This window comes from Triticum dicoccoides, chromosome 3A (assembly GCF_002162155.2).
Source record: "Triticum dicoccoides isolate Atlit2015 ecotype Zavitan chromosome 3A, WEW_v2.0, whole genome shotgun sequence".
Lineage (NCBI taxonomy): Eukaryota > Viridiplantae > Streptophyta > Magnoliopsida > Poales > Poaceae > Triticum > Triticum dicoccoides.
Genome location: NC_041384.1, coordinates 221,498,508 through 221,517,050, shown reverse-complemented (window position 1 = coordinate 221,517,050; position 18,543 = coordinate 221,498,508).

The window sequence follows — 18,543 nt, the reverse complement described above, 5'->3', positions numbered from 1 at the left end:
AAACCGCATAACAACATACGTTGTTCCCTTTGTCATTGGTATGTTACTTGCCCGGGATTCGATCGTCGGTAACATCATACCTAGTTCAATATCGTTACCGGCAAGTCTCTTTACTCGTTCCTTAATGAAACATCCCGTAACTAACTCATTAGTCACATTGCTTGCAAGGCTTATAGTGATGTGCATTACCGAGAGGGCTCAGAGATACCTTTCCGACAATCGGAGTGACAAATCCTAATCTCGATCTATGCCAACTTAACAAACACCATCGGAGACACCTGTAGAGCATATTTATAATCACCCAGTTGCGTTCTGACATTTGATAGCACACTAAGTGTTCCTTCGGTATTCGGGAGTTGCATAATCTCGTAGTCATAGGAACATGTATAAGTTATGGAGAAAGCAATAGCAATAAACTAAACGGTCATAGTGCTAAGCTAACAGATGGGTCAAGTCAATCACATCATTATCTAATGATGTGATCCCATTCATCAAATGACAACTCATGTCTATGGCTAGGAAACTTAACCATCTTTGATTAACGAGCTAGTCAAGTAGAGGCATACTAGCTAGTGACACTCTGTTTGTCTATGTATTCACACATGTACAAAGTTTCTGGTTAATACAATTCTAGCATGAATAATAAACATTTACCATGATATAAGGAAATATAAATAACAACTTTATTATTGCCTCTAGGGCATATTTCCTTCAGTCTTCCACTTGCACTAGTGTCAATAATCAAGATTACATTGTAATGATTCTAACACCCATGGAGTCTTGGTGTCGATCATGTTTTGCTCGTGAGAGAGGCTTAATCAATGGGTCTGCAACATTCAGATCCATGTGTATCTTGCAAATCTCTATATCTCCCTCCTTGACTTGATCACGGATGGAATTGAAGCTTCTCTTGATGTGCTTGGTTCTCTTGTGAAATCTTGATTCCTTTGCCAAGGCAATTGCACCAGTATTGTCACAAAAGATTTTCATTGGACTCGATGCACTAGGTATGACACCTAGATCGGATATGAACTCCTTCATCCAGACTCGTTCATTTGCTGCTTCCGAAGGAGCTATGTATTCGCTTCACACGTAGATCCCGCCACGATGCTTTGCTTAGAACTGCACCAACTAACAGCTCCACCATTCAATAAAAATACGTATCCGGTTTGTGACTTAGAGTCATCCGAGTCAGTGTCAAAGCTTGCATCGACGTAACCGTTTACGACGAGATCATTGTCACCTCCATAAATGAGAAACATATCCTTAGTCCTTTTCAGGTATTTCAGGATATTCTTGACCGCTGTCCAGTGATCCACTCTTGGATTACTTTGGTACCTCCTTGCTAAACTAATAGCAAGGCACACATCAGGTCTGGTACACAACATTGCATACATGATAGAACCTATGGCTGAAGCATAGGGAATGACTTTCATTTTCTCTCTATCTTCTGCAGTGGTCGGGCATTGAGTCTGACTCAACTTCACACCTTGTAACACAGGAAGAACCCTTTCTTTGCTTGATCCATTTTGAACTTCTTCAAAACTTTATCAAGGTATGTGCTTTGTGAAAGTACAATTAAGCGTCTTGATCTATCTCTATAGATCTTGATGCCCAATATATAAGCAGCTTCACCGAGGTCTTTCATTGAAATATTCTTATTCAAGTATACTTTATGCTATTTAGAAATTTAGTATCATTTCTGATCAACAATATGTCATCCACATATAATATCAGAAATGCTACAGAGCTCCCACTCACTTTCTTGTAAATACAGGCTTCTCCAAAAGTCTATATAAAACCATATGCCTTGATCAAACTATCAAAGCATATATTCCAACTCCGAGATGCTTGCACCAGTCCATAAATGGATCGTTGTAACTTACACACTTTGTTAGCACCTTTTGGATCGACAAAACCTTCTGGGTGCATCATATACAACTCTTCTTTAAGATGTCCATTAAGGAATGCGGTTTTGATATCATTTGCCAAATTTCATAATCATAAAATGCGGCAATTTCTAACATGATTCGGACGGACTTAAGCATCGCTTACGGGTGAGAAAGTCTCATCGTAGTCAACTCCTTGAACTTGTCGAAAACTATTCGCAACAAGTCAGGCTTTGTAGACAATAACATTACCGTTAGCGTCAGTCTTCTTCTTGAAGATCCATTTATTCTCTATGACTTGCCGATCATCGGGCAAGTCAACCAAAGTCCACACTTTGTTCTCATACATGGATCCCATCTCAGATTTCATGGCCTCAAGCCATTTTGCGAAATCTGGGCTCATCATCGCTTCCTCATAGTTCGTAGGTTCATCATGGTCAAGTAACATGACCTCCAGAATAGGATTATCGTACCACTCTGGTGCGGATCTTACTCTAGTTGACCTACGAGGTTCGGTAGTAACTTGATCAGAAGTTTCATGATCACCATCATTAGCTTCCTCACTAATTGGTGTAGGAATCACTAGAACTGATTTTTGTGATGAACTACTTTCCAATAAGGGAGCAGGTACAATTACCTCATCAAGTTCTACTTTCCTCCCACTCACTTCTTTTGAGACAAACTCCTTCTCTAGAAGATCCATTTTTAGCAACGAATATCTTGCCTTCGGATATGTGATAGAAGGTGTACCCAACGGTCTCCTTTGGGTATCCTATGAAGACACATTTTTCGGTTTGGGTTTGAGCTTATCAGGTTGAAGCTTTTTCACATATGCATCACAGCCCCAAACTTTAAGAAACAACAACTTGGGTTTCTTAGCAAACCATAGGTCATATGGTGTCATCTCAATGGATTTCGATGGTGCCCTATTTAACGAGAATGCAGCCATCTCTAAAGAATAACCACAAAACGGTAGCGGTAAATTAGTAAGAGACATCATAGATCGCACCATATCTAATAAAGTGCGGTTACGACGTTCGGACACACTATTACGCTGTGGTGTTCCAGGTGGCGTGAGTTGTGAAACTATTCCGCATTGTTTCAAATGAAGACCAAACTCGTAACTCAAATATTCTCCTCCATGATCAGATCGTAGAAACTTTATTTTCTTGTTACGATGATTTTCTACTTCACTCTGAAATTCTTTGAACTTTTCAAATGTTTCAGACTTATGTTTCATCAAGTAGATATACCCATATCTGCTCAAATCATCTGTGAAGGTCAGAAAATAATGATACCCGCCACGAGCATCAACTCTCATTGGACTGCATACATCAGTATGTATTATTTCCACTAAGTCTGTTGCTCGTTCCATTGTTCCGGAGAACGGAGTTTTAGTCATCTTGCCCATGAGGCATGGTTCGCAAGCATCAAGTGATTCCAAAAGCCCATCAGCATGGAGTTTCTTCATGCGCTTTACACCAATATGACCTAAACGGCAATGCCACAAATAAGTTGCACTATCATTATTAAACTTATATCTTTTGGCTTCAATACTATCAATATGTGTATCACTACTATCAAGATTTAGTAAAAATAGACCACTCTTCAAGGGTGCATGTCCATAAAAGATATTTACTCATATAAATAGAACAAACATTATTCTCTGATTTAAATGAATAACCGTCTCACATCAAACAAGATTCGGATATAATGTTCATGCTTTACGCTAGCACCAAATAACAATTATTCAGGTCTAAAACTAATCCCGAAGGTAGATGTAGAGGTAGCGTGCTGACGGTGATTACATCGACTTTGGAACCATTTGCCACGCGCATCGTCACCTCGTCCTTAGTCAATCTTTGCTTAATTCATAGCCCCTGTTTCGAGTTGCAAATATTAGCAACAGAACTAGTATCAAATACCCAGGCGCTACTGCGAGCATTAGTAAGGTACGCATCAATAACATGTATATCAAATATAGCTTTCACTTTGCCATCCTTCTTATCCGCCAAATACTTGGGGCAGTTCCGCTTCCAGTGACCAGTCCCTTTGCAGTAGAAGCACTCAGTCTCAGGCTTAGGTCCAGACTTGGGCTTCTTCACTTGAGCAGCAACTTGCTTGTCGTTCTTCTTGAAGTTCCCCTTCTTCCCTTTGCCTTTCTTCTTGAAACTGGTGGTATTGTTGACCAACAACACTTGATGCTCCTTCTTGATGTCTACCTCCGCGGCCTTTGGCATCGCGAAGAGCTCGGGAATTGTCTTATCCATCTGTTGCATATTATAGTTCATCACGAAGCTTTTGTAGCTTGGTGGCAGTGATTGAAGAACTCTGTTAATGACACTATCAACCAGAAGATTAACTCCCAGCTAAGTCAAGTGATTGTGCTACCCAGACATTCTGAGTATGTGTTCACTGACAGAACTATTCTCCTCCATCTTGCAGCTATAGAACTTATTGGAGACTTCATATCTCTCAATCTGGGCATTTTCTTGAAATATTAACTTCAACTCCAGAAACATCTCATATGCTCCATGATGTTCAAAACGTTGTTGAAGTCCCGGTTCTAAGCCGTAAAGCATGGCACACTGAACTATCGAGTAGTCACCAGCTTTGCTCTGCCAGGTGTTCATAACATCTGGGGTTGCTCCTGCAGCGGGTTTGGCACCTAGCGGTGCTTTGATGTCTACTACACAACCTTCTTCTTGTAGATGTTGTTGGGCCTCCAAGTGCAGAGGTTTGTAGGACAGTAGCAAATTTCCCTCAAGTGGATGACCTAAGGTTTATCAATCCATGGGAGGCGTAGGATGGAGGTGGTTTCTCTCAAACAACCCTGCAACCAAATAACAAAGAGTCTCTTGTGTCCCCAACACACCCAATACAATGGTAAATTGTATAGGTGCACTAGTTCGGCGAAGAGATGGTGATACAAGTGCAATATGGATAGTAGATAATGGTTTTTGTAATCTGAAAATATAAAAACAGCAAGGTAACTAATGATAAAAGTGAGCGTAAACGGTATTGCAATGCGCTGAAACAAGGCCTAGGGTTCATACTTTCACTAGTGCAAGTTCTCTCAACAATAATAACATAATTGGATCATATAACTATCCCTCAACATGCAACAAAGAGTCACTCCAAAGTCACTAATAGCGGAGAACAAACGAAGAGATTATGGTAGGGTACGAAACCACCTCAAAGTTATCCTTTCTGATCGATCTATTCAAGAGTCTGTAGTAAAATAACACGAAGCTATTCTTTCCGTTCAATCTATCCTAGAGTTCGTACTAGAATAACACCTTAAGACACAAATCAACCAAAACCCTAATGTCACCTAGATACTCCAATTTCACCTCAAGTATACGTGGGTATGATTATACGATATGCATCACACAATCTCAGATTCATTTATTCAACCAACACAAAGAACTTCAAAGAGTGCCCCAAAGTTTCTACCGGAGAGTCAAGACGAAAACGTGTGCCAACCCCTATGCATACGTGTAACGCCCCGAGACCGATGTGCCAGGTGTCCTCCAGTTATTCGCTGTTGTTGCCTTGTCATGTGCTTGCGTGTCATGCATTTCATATCATGTCATCATGTGCATTTCATTTGCATACGTGTTCGTCTCATGGATCCGAGCATTTTCCCCGTTGTCCGTTTTGCAATCCGGCGCTCCTATGTCATCCGGTGTCCCTTCCTACCTCTTTTCATGTGTGGGTACTAAACATTTTCGGATTGGACTGAGACTTTCCATGTGGCCTTGGCTCACTACCGATAGACCGCCTCTAAAGTTTCGTACCATTTGTACTTCGTTTGATACTCCAACAGTTAACCGAGGGACCGAAAAGGCCTCGTGTGTGTTGCAGCCCAACACCCCTCCAAAGTGGCCCAAAGCCCAGCTAAACCTCCTCCATCTTCTCGGTCGTTCGATCATGATCGCGTGGTCAAAAACCGCACCTCATTTGAAGCTTCCTAGCTCCCTCTACCTCTATAAATAGATCCCTCCACGAAATCCCGGGTCTCCTCTCCCGCTAACCCTAAAAATCCGCCCGCGCCACGCCAGACATTGTCCGCCGGCGCCGGACACACCACCTCCGCCAATCCCTGCTCGACACGTGGCGCTCCGCCCCACTTCGCCGCCCTCCTTCACCGTGCGGCCCGCGTCAGGCCGTCCCGGCCCAGGGCGAGCACCGCCACCCCACCTCCTCGTGATCAGGCGCCGCCCCCGCGTCCGGCTCCGCCCGCCTCATCGCGCCGCCCCGCCGCCTCTGTCTCCGGCGGCCATGCCCGACCCCGTCACCGGCACGCCCTGCGTCGCCCGAGGTCGAGCTCGTCGCCGCCGTCGCCGTCCGGCCACCGGCGAGCGCCAAGTCGCCGGATCTGGCCACCCCGTCCCTCCTCCGTAGTTCTCGGCGAGTCTCCGGCCACCGCCGTGGCCATTTCCGGCGAACCTCGTCGCGTGAAGCTACAGTAACCGCCCGGATCCAGATCTAGACCTCGGTTGACTTTTTTCCCCAAACCCTAGATATTTTGCATAATTTGGCGCATCATAACTTCCTCATGTAGCTCCGATTCGTGTGTGTAGCATATCAAAATGTTCGTCTCGACGAGTACATCATTTCATATCATTGCATCATTTTCATTTAAGCTCATCTTGATGCCCGAAATGCTGTTGGAAGAGGGCTATGTGATGATTATGTCAGATCTGTTTCAGCAAATGCACTTTTGTCATTTTTGCCATGATTGATGTGTGCATGCTATGATCCTGAGCTCTACATGTGTTTTGATGAATGTCATGACATCTTTACAGGGGTGAATGCCATGTATTTTTGTGATCTTTGTGGTGACTAGCACAAGCATGCAAAGTAGCTTACTCAATGATGCTGATTTCAGGGACTTACGATTATTCTAAGTCCTTGTCCTGTTTTTGTTTTTATGCCATATGTTCATGTTGTTTCCTAGTGATCCGTGCCTCTTTTGAGGATGATCAGTAAGGGTGTTTTGTAGATAATGTTGTGCTCTATCCATCCATGTATTTGTTTGCAATTATGGAGCACCCTAGCTTGAGTCAATCGAGCTCTACTTTTGCTATAAAATGTTCCTGGCAGATTGTTAACATGTTTTGCAATTTTGTTGAGCTTGTTGTAGTTGATCCGTGCATGCTATGTTGTTGTTCTTGCCATGTCTAGCTTCTATGCCATGTCTATTTGCTGGGTGTATGCTTAGATTATTGTGCCATGCTTTTTAGTGAGTGCATCGAGCTCGTAAACATGCCTACATGTTAATCTGTTTTGCATGCTCCAGTTTTTCACTAAGTATGAATCTGTTTATCTTTTTGCTATGTTCGCATGCTTGCAATTGTATTTTCTGATCCCTTTTGGCTCATGGTCACTAAGGGACTTTTGTTATATGCTTTGAGTAGCTTCATGCCATGCCTTGATTTGCCATGATATGTTCCTGTAGCATGTTGTTGTCTTGCTCTAAAGATTGCTTCCTGATGATAAATTCCTGATATGTTGTTTATTTCACTAAGTCTGAAACCTGTTATCTTTTGCACTTTTGCCATGCTTGTTTGAACCTGTTATTGAGTGACTTAGCCGTAGCTCAGTGTTCATATTTTGTCAAGCATCATGACTGCCATGTATTTTGTTGCTATGTTTGAGTGCTATAGCATATTTATCTTGATGCATTTGGATGGCTACTTGTTGTTTATCGCAGACCGGTGCCATATTTGTTTTGCTTGCCATTTCCAAACCGTGCATCCGATTCCGGTGATCTTTATATCGATTTCAACCGAAATCAACTCACCTTTCCAATGGAACTCTTGGTTTTCCAAGTTGAGGCCAGGTTCAATCTTTCCTTCCCGTATCATGCATATGCATTCCATACCGCATCCCGCATAGCATACCTTGTTTATGTGTTGGTTGTTTACTATGTTGTGTGCTTTCTTTCCGGTGTTGCTTCTTCGGGTTGATTCCGATAACATCGCGTTTGTGAGGATCCATTTGTCTACGTCTGTTTGTCTTATTCATGGACTCGTTCTTCTTCCTTGCGGGATCTCAGGCAAGATGACCATACCCTTGAAATCACTTCTATCTTTGCTCGCTAGATTGCTTGCTCTTTTGCTATGCCTATGCCACGATACCTACCACTTGCTTATCATGCCTCCCATGTTGCCATGTTCAGCCTCTAACCCACCTTGTCGTAGCAAACCGTTGTTTGGCTATGTTACTAAAACGCCCTCGATGCGGCTATATCTCCCACGTGCCGAAGCACGACTTAGAGCCATAACCGCATTGAAAGCAATGTCGCAAGTGAGGTAATCTTCACACAACCCGTGTAATACATAAGGGAAAAGAGATACGTAGTTGGCTTACAATTGCCACTTCACACAATTACATGAATAAAGCATTACATCAACCAGTTACAATCAAGGCCCGACTACGGAGCCAAAATAAAAGAAGACTACCCCAAAAGCTACACAGATCCCCGATCAACCCCAACTCGGCTCCAATACTGATCAACTAGAACGAAACAACATAAAGGACAAGATCTTCATCAAACTCCTCCTTGAGCTTGGTTGCGTCATCTGCACGGTCTCATCGGCACCTGCAAGCTGGTTTTGGAAGTATCTGTGAGCCACGGGGACTCAGCAATCTCACACCCTCACGATCAAGACTATTTAAGCTTATGGGTAAGGTAAAAGTATGAGGTGGAGCTGCAGCAAGAGACTAGCATATTTGGTGGCTAAACATACGCAAATGAGAGCGAGAAGAGAAGGCAAAGCACGATCGAGAAACTATGATCAATAAGTGATCCTAGAACAACCTACATCAAGCATTACTCCAACACCGTGTTCACTTCCCGGACTCCGCCGAGAAGAGACCATCATGGTTACACACGCGGTTGGTGCATTTTAATTAAGATCAACTTCAGCTTTTCTACAACCGGACATTAACAAATTCCCATCTGCCCATAACCACGGGCACAGCTTTCGAAAGTTCATAACCCTGCAGGGGTGTCCCAACTTAGCCCATCACAAGCTCTCACGGTCAACAAAGGATATTCCTTCTAGCAGGAAGACCCGATCAGACTCGGAATCCCGGTTACAAGACATCCTCGACAATGGTAAAACAAGTCCAGCAAGACCACCCGCTGTGCCGACAAATCCCGATAGGAGCTACACATATCTCGTTCTCAGGGCACACCGGATAAGCTAAGTGTACGGGAGCCAACGTAATCCAAGTTGCCAAGGGACGGCCCCGCACGGTGCTCTGGGTTGGACCAACACTTAGAGAAGCACTGGCCCGGGGGGGTAAAATAAGATGACCCTTGGGCTGGCCGACCCAAGGGAAAGAAAAAAGCTAGGTGGCAAATGGTAAAACCAATGTTGGGCCTTGCTGGAGGAGTTTTATTCAAGGCGAACTGTCAAGGGGTTCCCATTATAAGCCAACCGCGTAAGGAACGCAAAATCCGGGAACATAACACCGATATGACGGAAACTAGGGTGGTAAGAGTGGAACAAAACACCAGGCATAAGGCCGAGCCTTCCACCCTTTACCAAGTATATAGAGGCATTAATTAAATAAGAGATATTGTGATATCCCAACAAGTAAACATGTTCCAACAAGGAACAACATCTCCATGTTCCAACAATGAACAAACTTCAATCTTCACCTGCAACTAACAACGCTATAAGAAGGGCTGAGCAAAGCGGTAACATAGCCAAACAACAGTTTGCTAGGACAAGGTGGGTTAGAGGCTTGATTTAACAATATGGGAGGGATGATAAGCAAGTGGTAGGTATCGCAGCATATGCATAGCAAAAGAGCGAGCAACTAGCAAGCAAAGATAGAAGTGATTTCGAGGGTATGGTCATCTTGCCCGCAAGGAAGAAGAACGAGTCCAGGAAGAAGACAAACGGATGAGGTCGAACGGATCCTCACAAACGTGACATTAACGGAACTAACCCGAAGAAGCAACACCAGAAAGAAGCAAACAACATAGTAAACAACCAACACATAAGCATGGCATGATGCACAACCAAGTATGATGCATGTCCGGTTTAAATATGCATGACATGGCAAAGTGCAACAACCAAAACTACAAATTAAGTTGAGCTCAATATGCAACGGGTTGCATATTGACGGAACACCACATCCATTATTTAGTTCTCTCTTGGTTATGTACCCACCAATATTAAATGATGTTAAACATGGCAAGAGGTGAAGCATGTGAAAACTACCCATCTAGGCAAGTTTAAATGAGGCCGGAACAACAAACAACAAGTCCGGAAAAATCCTCATATGCATATATTAGGTTTGGTATTGTTTTTCCCTAAACCATATTTTATAGTTTTTAAACATGAAAAGTGATGCCACCATGTTAAACTAGGCATTTTTCTACCCCATTTACATATAAAGTTTGTTTAAATCCGAGCTGCGGTTAATTAGTTATGAATTAAATCATTTTAACAAGTTGTTTAAGCAAATTTAAACAAACAACAGTTTAAACATTTTAAACATAGATGAAAGTTGCAAATTATTAATCTACACAAGATTCTAAGAATTTTACATATATAATTTGTTTTAATATGAGGCACCGTTTGTGAGTTATTAAATGTCTAAACAACAGGGGGTTTTCTGTAAAATAGGTCTCTCTGAAAAAAACTAAATTCGCAGATCTGTAAAAAACAGTAAAAGGGCTGCAACTCGGGCGGACTGGGCTTCTCACCAGAGGGCCAAGCCCAGTCAGCGAGGGAAGTTGGCGGCGGCCTAGCGAGCAGGCCGGCTTAGGCGCGCTGGGCCTGCGGTTGGGGCTTGACGCTGCGCTGCGTTGACCGTGCAGGATCGATTTGGATGGAATTGCCTCACTCGATGCAGAGGAACGGGCGTCAGAAGCCGGCCTTGGCGAGACGACAGGGTCAGCAGAGCGTCGGGGTCGCAATTCAACAGAGGAGGCGCTCGGCTGGGTCAACGAAGGCGCGGCGCAGAGGAGCGGGACTCCGGTGACGAGGCAAGGCGGCGGCAACAGACTTGGAGCTCCAGGCATCGGCATACATGGCGGCTTGGTGCAGCGAGGGTGCAGAGGAGCGGCGGTGCTGGCGGGGGCTCCTCCTGGATCCGTGCGACGAGGAGGAAGACGGGGCGCTCGTGCCCGAGCTAGCGAAGCAGGACGGCGGCGGACTGCGTCGATCCGGCCGGGGTCCATGCAATCGGGGCGGAGTGCTCCTCGTTCCCTGCAGCGATGGAGCTTGTGGACTTGGCGTAGCGGGAGTGCTCTGGGATGAACGAGACGCGGGGTGGACGCAGGAGGATGGATCCGTCCGTCTCCTGGTTGGACCTATTGCAAACGGCGGCGAGGGAGCTGCAGCCACCATGGATGTTCCTGGTACAGAGTGGGAGAGGCAACAGGGCATGAGAGAGAGGTTAGGGACGGGCGAGAGAAGAGACAGGGGCTTCGGGAGAGGATCTCCTTTCCTTGGATCGAGCAGGTGGAGAGCTGCAGCGCCGGTTGGACAAGCGCACAGATCGAGCGAGGTAGGTGGTACTACGGGTTGGCTCGGGTGGAGTGGATCGGTAAGGTGGAGGCTGGTTGGGTGGCTGAGGAAATCGAGGAGGATTTGGAATGAGCGGCGGCGGCGGGTGAGGGGATGGATGGGACAGCCGTCCGAGATTTTAGGGTTAGGTTGTTTATATAGGTAGGGGAAATAGGGTAAGGGGGTATTCGGTCCGTCCGATCGTAATCAGGCGGTCGAGAATTAATTGGTTAGGAAGTCCAATTAACAAAACGGAGACATTTTGTAGATGTTTGGGGATGATCCGGACCCAACGGCGACGACTGCCCGGGTCGGGTCCCGGGAAGTTCCGGACGCGCGCGTGAGGGATTCGAAGCACTGTGCAGAGAGGGTTTCGGGGTCTGGCGGTTGTCAGCGGACTGTGCAGAAGCTTTGGGCTGAGAGAAGAGAAGAGAGAGAGAGACCCGGCGACAGTTTCTGGAGACCGAAAACATCCGACGTTAGACCGACTATAATGTCGCTATAGTTATCCGTTGGGCTATCAAACGAACTCCAAATGCGATGAAACTTGGCAGATGGTCTACCTACAACATAACAACACCACATGCCAACTTTCAACCCATTCCGAGAACATTTTTCGGCCACTTATAAAATAATATTTCGGACGTGCCGCGGGCGCGTGCAAGTGTGTCTAGGCTCACAACTGACAACGGATGGCACTGGGGGAACCTGGACGGATGCAGGTTTTGAAAACATGATGACGCAATGCACATGATGACATGATGAAATGCAACACGCGAGAAAATGACATGGCAACGCCGGCGAATAACTGGAAGACACCTGGCGCAACGGTCTCGGGGCGTTACAACACTCCACCACTACGAGAGGATCTCGTCCCGAGATCTAGAATGGCACCGGAGGGAAAAACAGAAGAGAAAGAGAAGAGATAAAACTAAGTTGCTTATTTGACAAACGAGTGAGACCAAAGAACCTTGGAAAGGTTAAGTCATTACGAGAAAAGAATACAACAGAGATGAACGAAGTTGAAAACAATCCGTTAGGAAAAGGAACAAGGAAGAAGAAATTCGAACAGCACTCCGGTTAGAAAGATATGCAGGGCTTAATAAAATGAAGAACTTGAGCAGAGGGCACACACTCCGGTTAAATTGATAAGCATGAAAACAAAACAATCCTCGCAATCCAAGATGATGATTGAAAAGAGCAACATCACAAAGCCTTCGGGAGAAAGAATAGAAGCTAGATCGTTTGGAAATGAAAGAATTGAGAAGAAAATGACAACTTCTGCCAACAATTGAGCTTGGAAAACACCCTTCCAAGAAAATTATAACGGAGTTGTTGGAAAACCAACAACGAAACGAATAAGCTTGTAGTGGGCTTATGGAAAACTTCTCAACACTGAAGTGAACTTCTGCCACTAACGAAAACAAGATTGGATTGATAAGAACAAGGAGACGAGAAACTATTTCACCGGGAGGACAAAAGAAAAACTTGGGTCAAATATACGCCTCACACTAGGAAAATCCTTAGGGAAGGCTTTAGGTGAAACATGATGCAAGCTAACTCGAACGAAAAGATTGGTGGATTTAAAATACATCATTCTTAACAACATGTGAATCATGAAACATGAACTAAAATTATCAAGAATGACATAATACCACTTCCAATGATACGGTAGAAAGAATTGCACTCCGGATTGCCAAATGAAGAATGATTGAGCTCCTCTGAAAAGAATCTTGATGAACACTTGGAGAAGGAATTAAATCCTTGATGAACCGTCATGTAGAACCTCCATGAAGAACTCCGGTAAAAAAAGAATGAACAAACGAAATGAAGGATGAAAAGAATAAGGTTGAAGCCTTGCAATGATTTAGATGGATCTTCATGATGAAAAAATTGAGAGAGCTTGGAACTCCGGGAAAAGAAAGATGAATCAAATGAAACCGAGAATTTGAAGAGCCTCCGGAATAAGGAATTGAATTCACTCGATGACACAAAAATAAGAATTACAGTATGCTCATCCTTCACCAATTAAATTGATGACAAACAATGGATTTGGCATACTACTTATTCTCGTAGAAAGGATTAAGATAGATATAGCGCAACCTTGAGAAGGTCTTCTACGAACCACCGGTAAAATTGGAAAGAACGAGTGAATTGATACAATAACGTATAAAGAAGGATCTTGAACGAACCACCGTAAGAATTGGAACTGAATGTAGCAAATGCACAACTCATCGGGAAGAATTGGAAAACGACTGAAGATACTTGAAGGAGTTTAGATACAAGAGAACGAATAGATCACGAGCTGATTAGAGGATATTTGAGCGAAGCACCGATAAGATTTAAAGAACGAGAACTGAGAACTAGAAAGAATAATTCTGAGATGATGGGCTGCGGAGAATCAAACTGAAAAGACTCCTGAATTGCTCCGGATGGGTGAAAAGAATTCTCGCAATCGAAAACAAATATGAGAGGATAACAACAAGCTAGAATCATGAATCTTGAAGAGAATGGAGCAAGATTAAAGAGAAACTCTTCTTCGGTCTTCAATATCTGAGAATGACGATGAGAAACACCACCAAATTGTTGAGATACTCCGGGATGAAAAATGGAAAGGTTGAACCAACAATAAAAGAATTTGAAAGATCTTGGAGAAATACATATGACTGATGATAATTCATTCCTACGTCAAACTTTGAAAGATTTGAGAATAGCTCCGGTAAAATAAGAAGAGTCAGGTAAGATCTTCGAAAAAGACCTGTGGGTTAGGACCCACTCAAAAGAAACACTGTTGAACGATTGCTTGAAGAGGATATTTCACCGGTTGAGTTAAATAGCTTGTAAGATATAGCATCCTCGAAAGAGCTTGAACGGAAGGAGAGTGGAAACACGAATCTTCGAGATATCTTGAGCACTCCAGAACAATTGAATAGTGAGAAGTGGATGATTAAGAATAGCATCGGCATGGGAAAGCATTGAAACGAGGAAAGGATGTGATCAACACTGAAAGCTTGGATTGGTTCCACCAGAAAAGGAAAAGAATGGAGAGTGATGAACGAGTAGAACATCTTCAAGAGAATCCCCGGATAAGAACGTTGAAAGGCAAGAATGAAGAGTCTTCACATCCATAAGATGGATATTTGATAAAGAAATCCGAGTCCTTGAAGAAACAAGGGAGGGAGGGCGGGAAAACAAAGACAATTTGGAATGGATGAAACGAACACCGTTGGGAAGAACTGAGATTGGATGTTGCAAATAGGAAAAATGATAGGATCATCTTGAAGAGAATCACACCGGTTGAAAAGGATTGACATGACAATCTCGATTATCATGAAGGATTAGTATTCACATAGGAATATGAGAACATCACTTAGGAAAAAGCATGGAATCAACACTTGACTCCGAAGCAACTCGAATACCACAAATCAAAACAAAACAATGATTGGCTTGCAGAATCAGCCGGAACAAACATATGATAGAGATTTCATCCGAAGTTTTCGTGGTGGGTCCTACACGGGCTCGATCGTACAGCACCATCATGTACAAGGCAGTGCACATGACATACGAGGTGTCCCCGAGTCGGCATAGCCAAGGACTCTTTAAGACACAATGAGACCACTGTAAAATCGACCGTGAATAGGCGGACCACTAGACGTCGAACCCCAATTTCATATCATACATCTGTCGGAAAGATATCCTAAGAGCTACTTGATTTCCCACTTATAAACTCCAGAAACTTTCCGGTTATGCAATCAGGTGTTGGGGATACAGGGGAAGCATAATATCTCACCCAAAACTAGCAAATCCTAGATCCAGCTGTATCCATCCTTCAACACATAACCAAGAAACCTTCGAAATCGTCTACCTCAACCTTCAAAAAGCATCCGTTATACAAGTTATGGCAATACTCCCGAACTCCCGCCCCAGTACTGGGTGGCGTCGAGGTTATCTCACCAACAACTGCATAAAAGAGATTTTCAATGTCGGCGAAACTATCTCAGGTATTCCAGAACTGCAACGATAAAATTGTGACGACAACACCTCAGAGCTCAACTCCCCGGGACACTGCCACAACCCCTAAATGTCAGGAGGCACCAAGAACAATGTTCTCGTCACAAAACCATTGGAACGATTCCAAGATACCCGCGTGATCCTAAAAAATTTTTAGTGAAATTTGAGAAGAGAAGAGTCAAAACTCTATGTCAGGATGCCTTACCAGAGCGATGAAGGGACTGTGGAGTAAAAAGAATTCCTAAACTCTCCGATATATAATTCCTAAAAGACTCAAAACATTTTTCTAGACTCAACAACGTCCGCTAATACGATCAAGCAATGGGGCTCCTATGGTCGGGGAAGGCTCTGATTACCAACTTGAAACGCCCTCGATGCGGCTATATCTCCCACGTATCGAAGCACGACTTAGAGGCATAACCGCATTGAAAGCAATGTCGCAAGTGAGGTAATCTTCACACAACTCATGTAATAAATAAGGGAAAAGAGATACATAGTTGGATTACAATCACCACTTCACACAATTACATGAATAAAGCATTACATCAACCAGTTACAATCAAGGCCCGACTACGGAGCCAAAATAAAAGAAGACTACCCCAAAAGCTACACAGATCCCCGATCGACCCCAACTGGGCTCCACTACTGATCAACTAGAACGAAACAACACAAAGGACAAGATCTTCATCGAACTCCTCCTTGAGCTTGGTTGCGTCATCTGCACGGTCTCATCAGCACCTACAAGCTGGTTTTGGAAGTATCTGTGAGCCACGGGGACTCGGCAATCTCACACCCTCGCGATCAAGACTATTTAAGCTTATGGGTAAGGTAAAAGTATGAGGTGGAGCTGCAGCAAGCAACTAGCATATTTAGTGGCTAAACATACGCAAATGAGAGCGAGAAGAGAAGGCAAAGCACGATCGAGAAACTATGATCAATAACTGATCCTAGAACAACCTACGTCAAGCATTACTCCAACACCGTGTTCACTTCCCGGACTCCGCCGAGAAGAGACCATCACGGTTACACACGCGGTTGGTGCATTTTAATTAAGATCAACTTCAGGTTTTCTACAACCGGACATTAACAAATTCCCATCTGCCCATAACCGCGGGCATGGCTTTCGAAAGTTCATAACCCTGCAGGGGTGTCCCAACTTAGCCCATCACAAGGTCTCACAGTCAACGAAGGATATTCCTTCTAGCGGGAAGACCAAATCAGACTCGGAATCCCGGTTACAAGACATCCTCGACAATGGTAAAACAAGTCCAGCAAGACCACCCGCTGTGCCAACAAATCCCGATAGGAGCTGCACATATCTCGTTCTCAGGGCACACCGGATAAGCTAAGCATATGGGAGCCAACGTAACCCAAGTTGCCAAGGGACGGCCCTGCACGGTGCTCTGGGTTGGACCAACACTTAGAGAAGCACTGGCCCGGGGGGGTTAAAATAAGATGACCCTTGGGCTGGCCGACCCATGGGAAAGAAAAAGGCTAGGTGGCAAATGGTAAAACCAATGTTGGGCCTTGCTGGAGGAGTTTTATTCAAGGCGAACTGTCAAGGGGTTCCCATTATAACCCAACCGCGTAAGGAACGCAAAATCCGGGAACATAACACCGATATGACGGAAACTAGGGCGGCAAGAGTGGAACAAAACACCAGGCATAAGGCCGAGCCTTCCACCCTTTACCAAGTATATAGAGGCATTAATTAAATAAGAGATATTGTGATATCCCAACAAATAAACATGTTCCGACAAGGAACAGCATCTCCATGTTCCAACAAGGAACAAACTTCAATCTTCACCTGCAACTAACAACGCTATAAGAGGGGCTGAGCAAAGCGGTAACATAGACAAACAACGGTTTGCTAGGACAAGGTGGGTTAGAGGCTTGATTTAACAATATGGGAGGCATGATAAGCAAGTGGTAGGTATCGCAGCATATGCATAGCAAAAGAGCGAGCAACTAGCAAGCAAAGATAGAAGTGATTTCGAGGGTATGGTCATCTTGCCTGAGATCCCGCAAGGAAGAAGAACGAGTCCATGAAGAAGACAAATGGACGAGGTCGAACGGATCCTCACAAACGCGACGTTAACGGAACTAACCCGAAGAAGCAACACAGAAAAGAAGCAAACAACATAGTAAACAACCAACACATAAGCATGGCATGATGCACAACCAAATATGATGCATGTCCGGTTTAAATATGCATGACATGGCAAAGTGCAACAACCAAAACTACAAATTAAGTGGAGCTCAATATGCAACGGGTTGCATATTGACGGAACACCACATCCATTATTTAGTTCTTTCTCGGTTATGTACCCACCAATATTAAATGATGTTAAACATGGCAAGAGGTGAAGCATGTGAAAACTACCCATCTAGGCAAGTTTAAATGAGGCCAGAACAACAAACAACAAGTCCGGAAAAATCCTCATATGCATATATTAGGTTTGGTACTGTTTTGCCCTAAACCATATTTTATAGTTGTTAAACATGAAAAGTGATGCCACCATGTTAAACTAGGCATTTTTCTACCCCATTTACATACAAAGTTTGTTTAAATCTGAGATACGGTTAATTAGTTATGAATTAAATCATTTTAACAAGTTGTTTAAGAAAATTTAAACAAACAGTAGTTTAAAAATTTTAAACATAGATGAAAGTTGCAAATTATTAATCTACACAAGATTCTAAGCATTTTACATATATAATTTGTTTTAATATGAGGCACCGTTTGTGAGTTATTAAATGTCTAAACAACAGGGGGTTTTCTGTAAAATAGGTCTCTCTGAAAAAAACTAAATTCGCAGATCTGTAAAAAACAGTAAAAGGGCTGCAACTCGGGCGGACTGGGCTTCTCACCAGAGGGCCAAGCCTAGTCAGCGAGGGAAGCTGGCGGCGGCCTAGCGAGCAGGCCGGCTTAGGCGCGCTGGGCCTGCGGTTGGGGCTTGACGCTGCGCTGCGCTGCGTTGACTGTGCAGGATCGATCTGGATGGAACTGCCTCACTCGATGCAGAGGAACGGGCGTCAGAAGCCGGCCTTGGCGAGACGACAGGGTCAGCAGAGCGTCGAGGTCGCGATTCAACAGAGGAGGC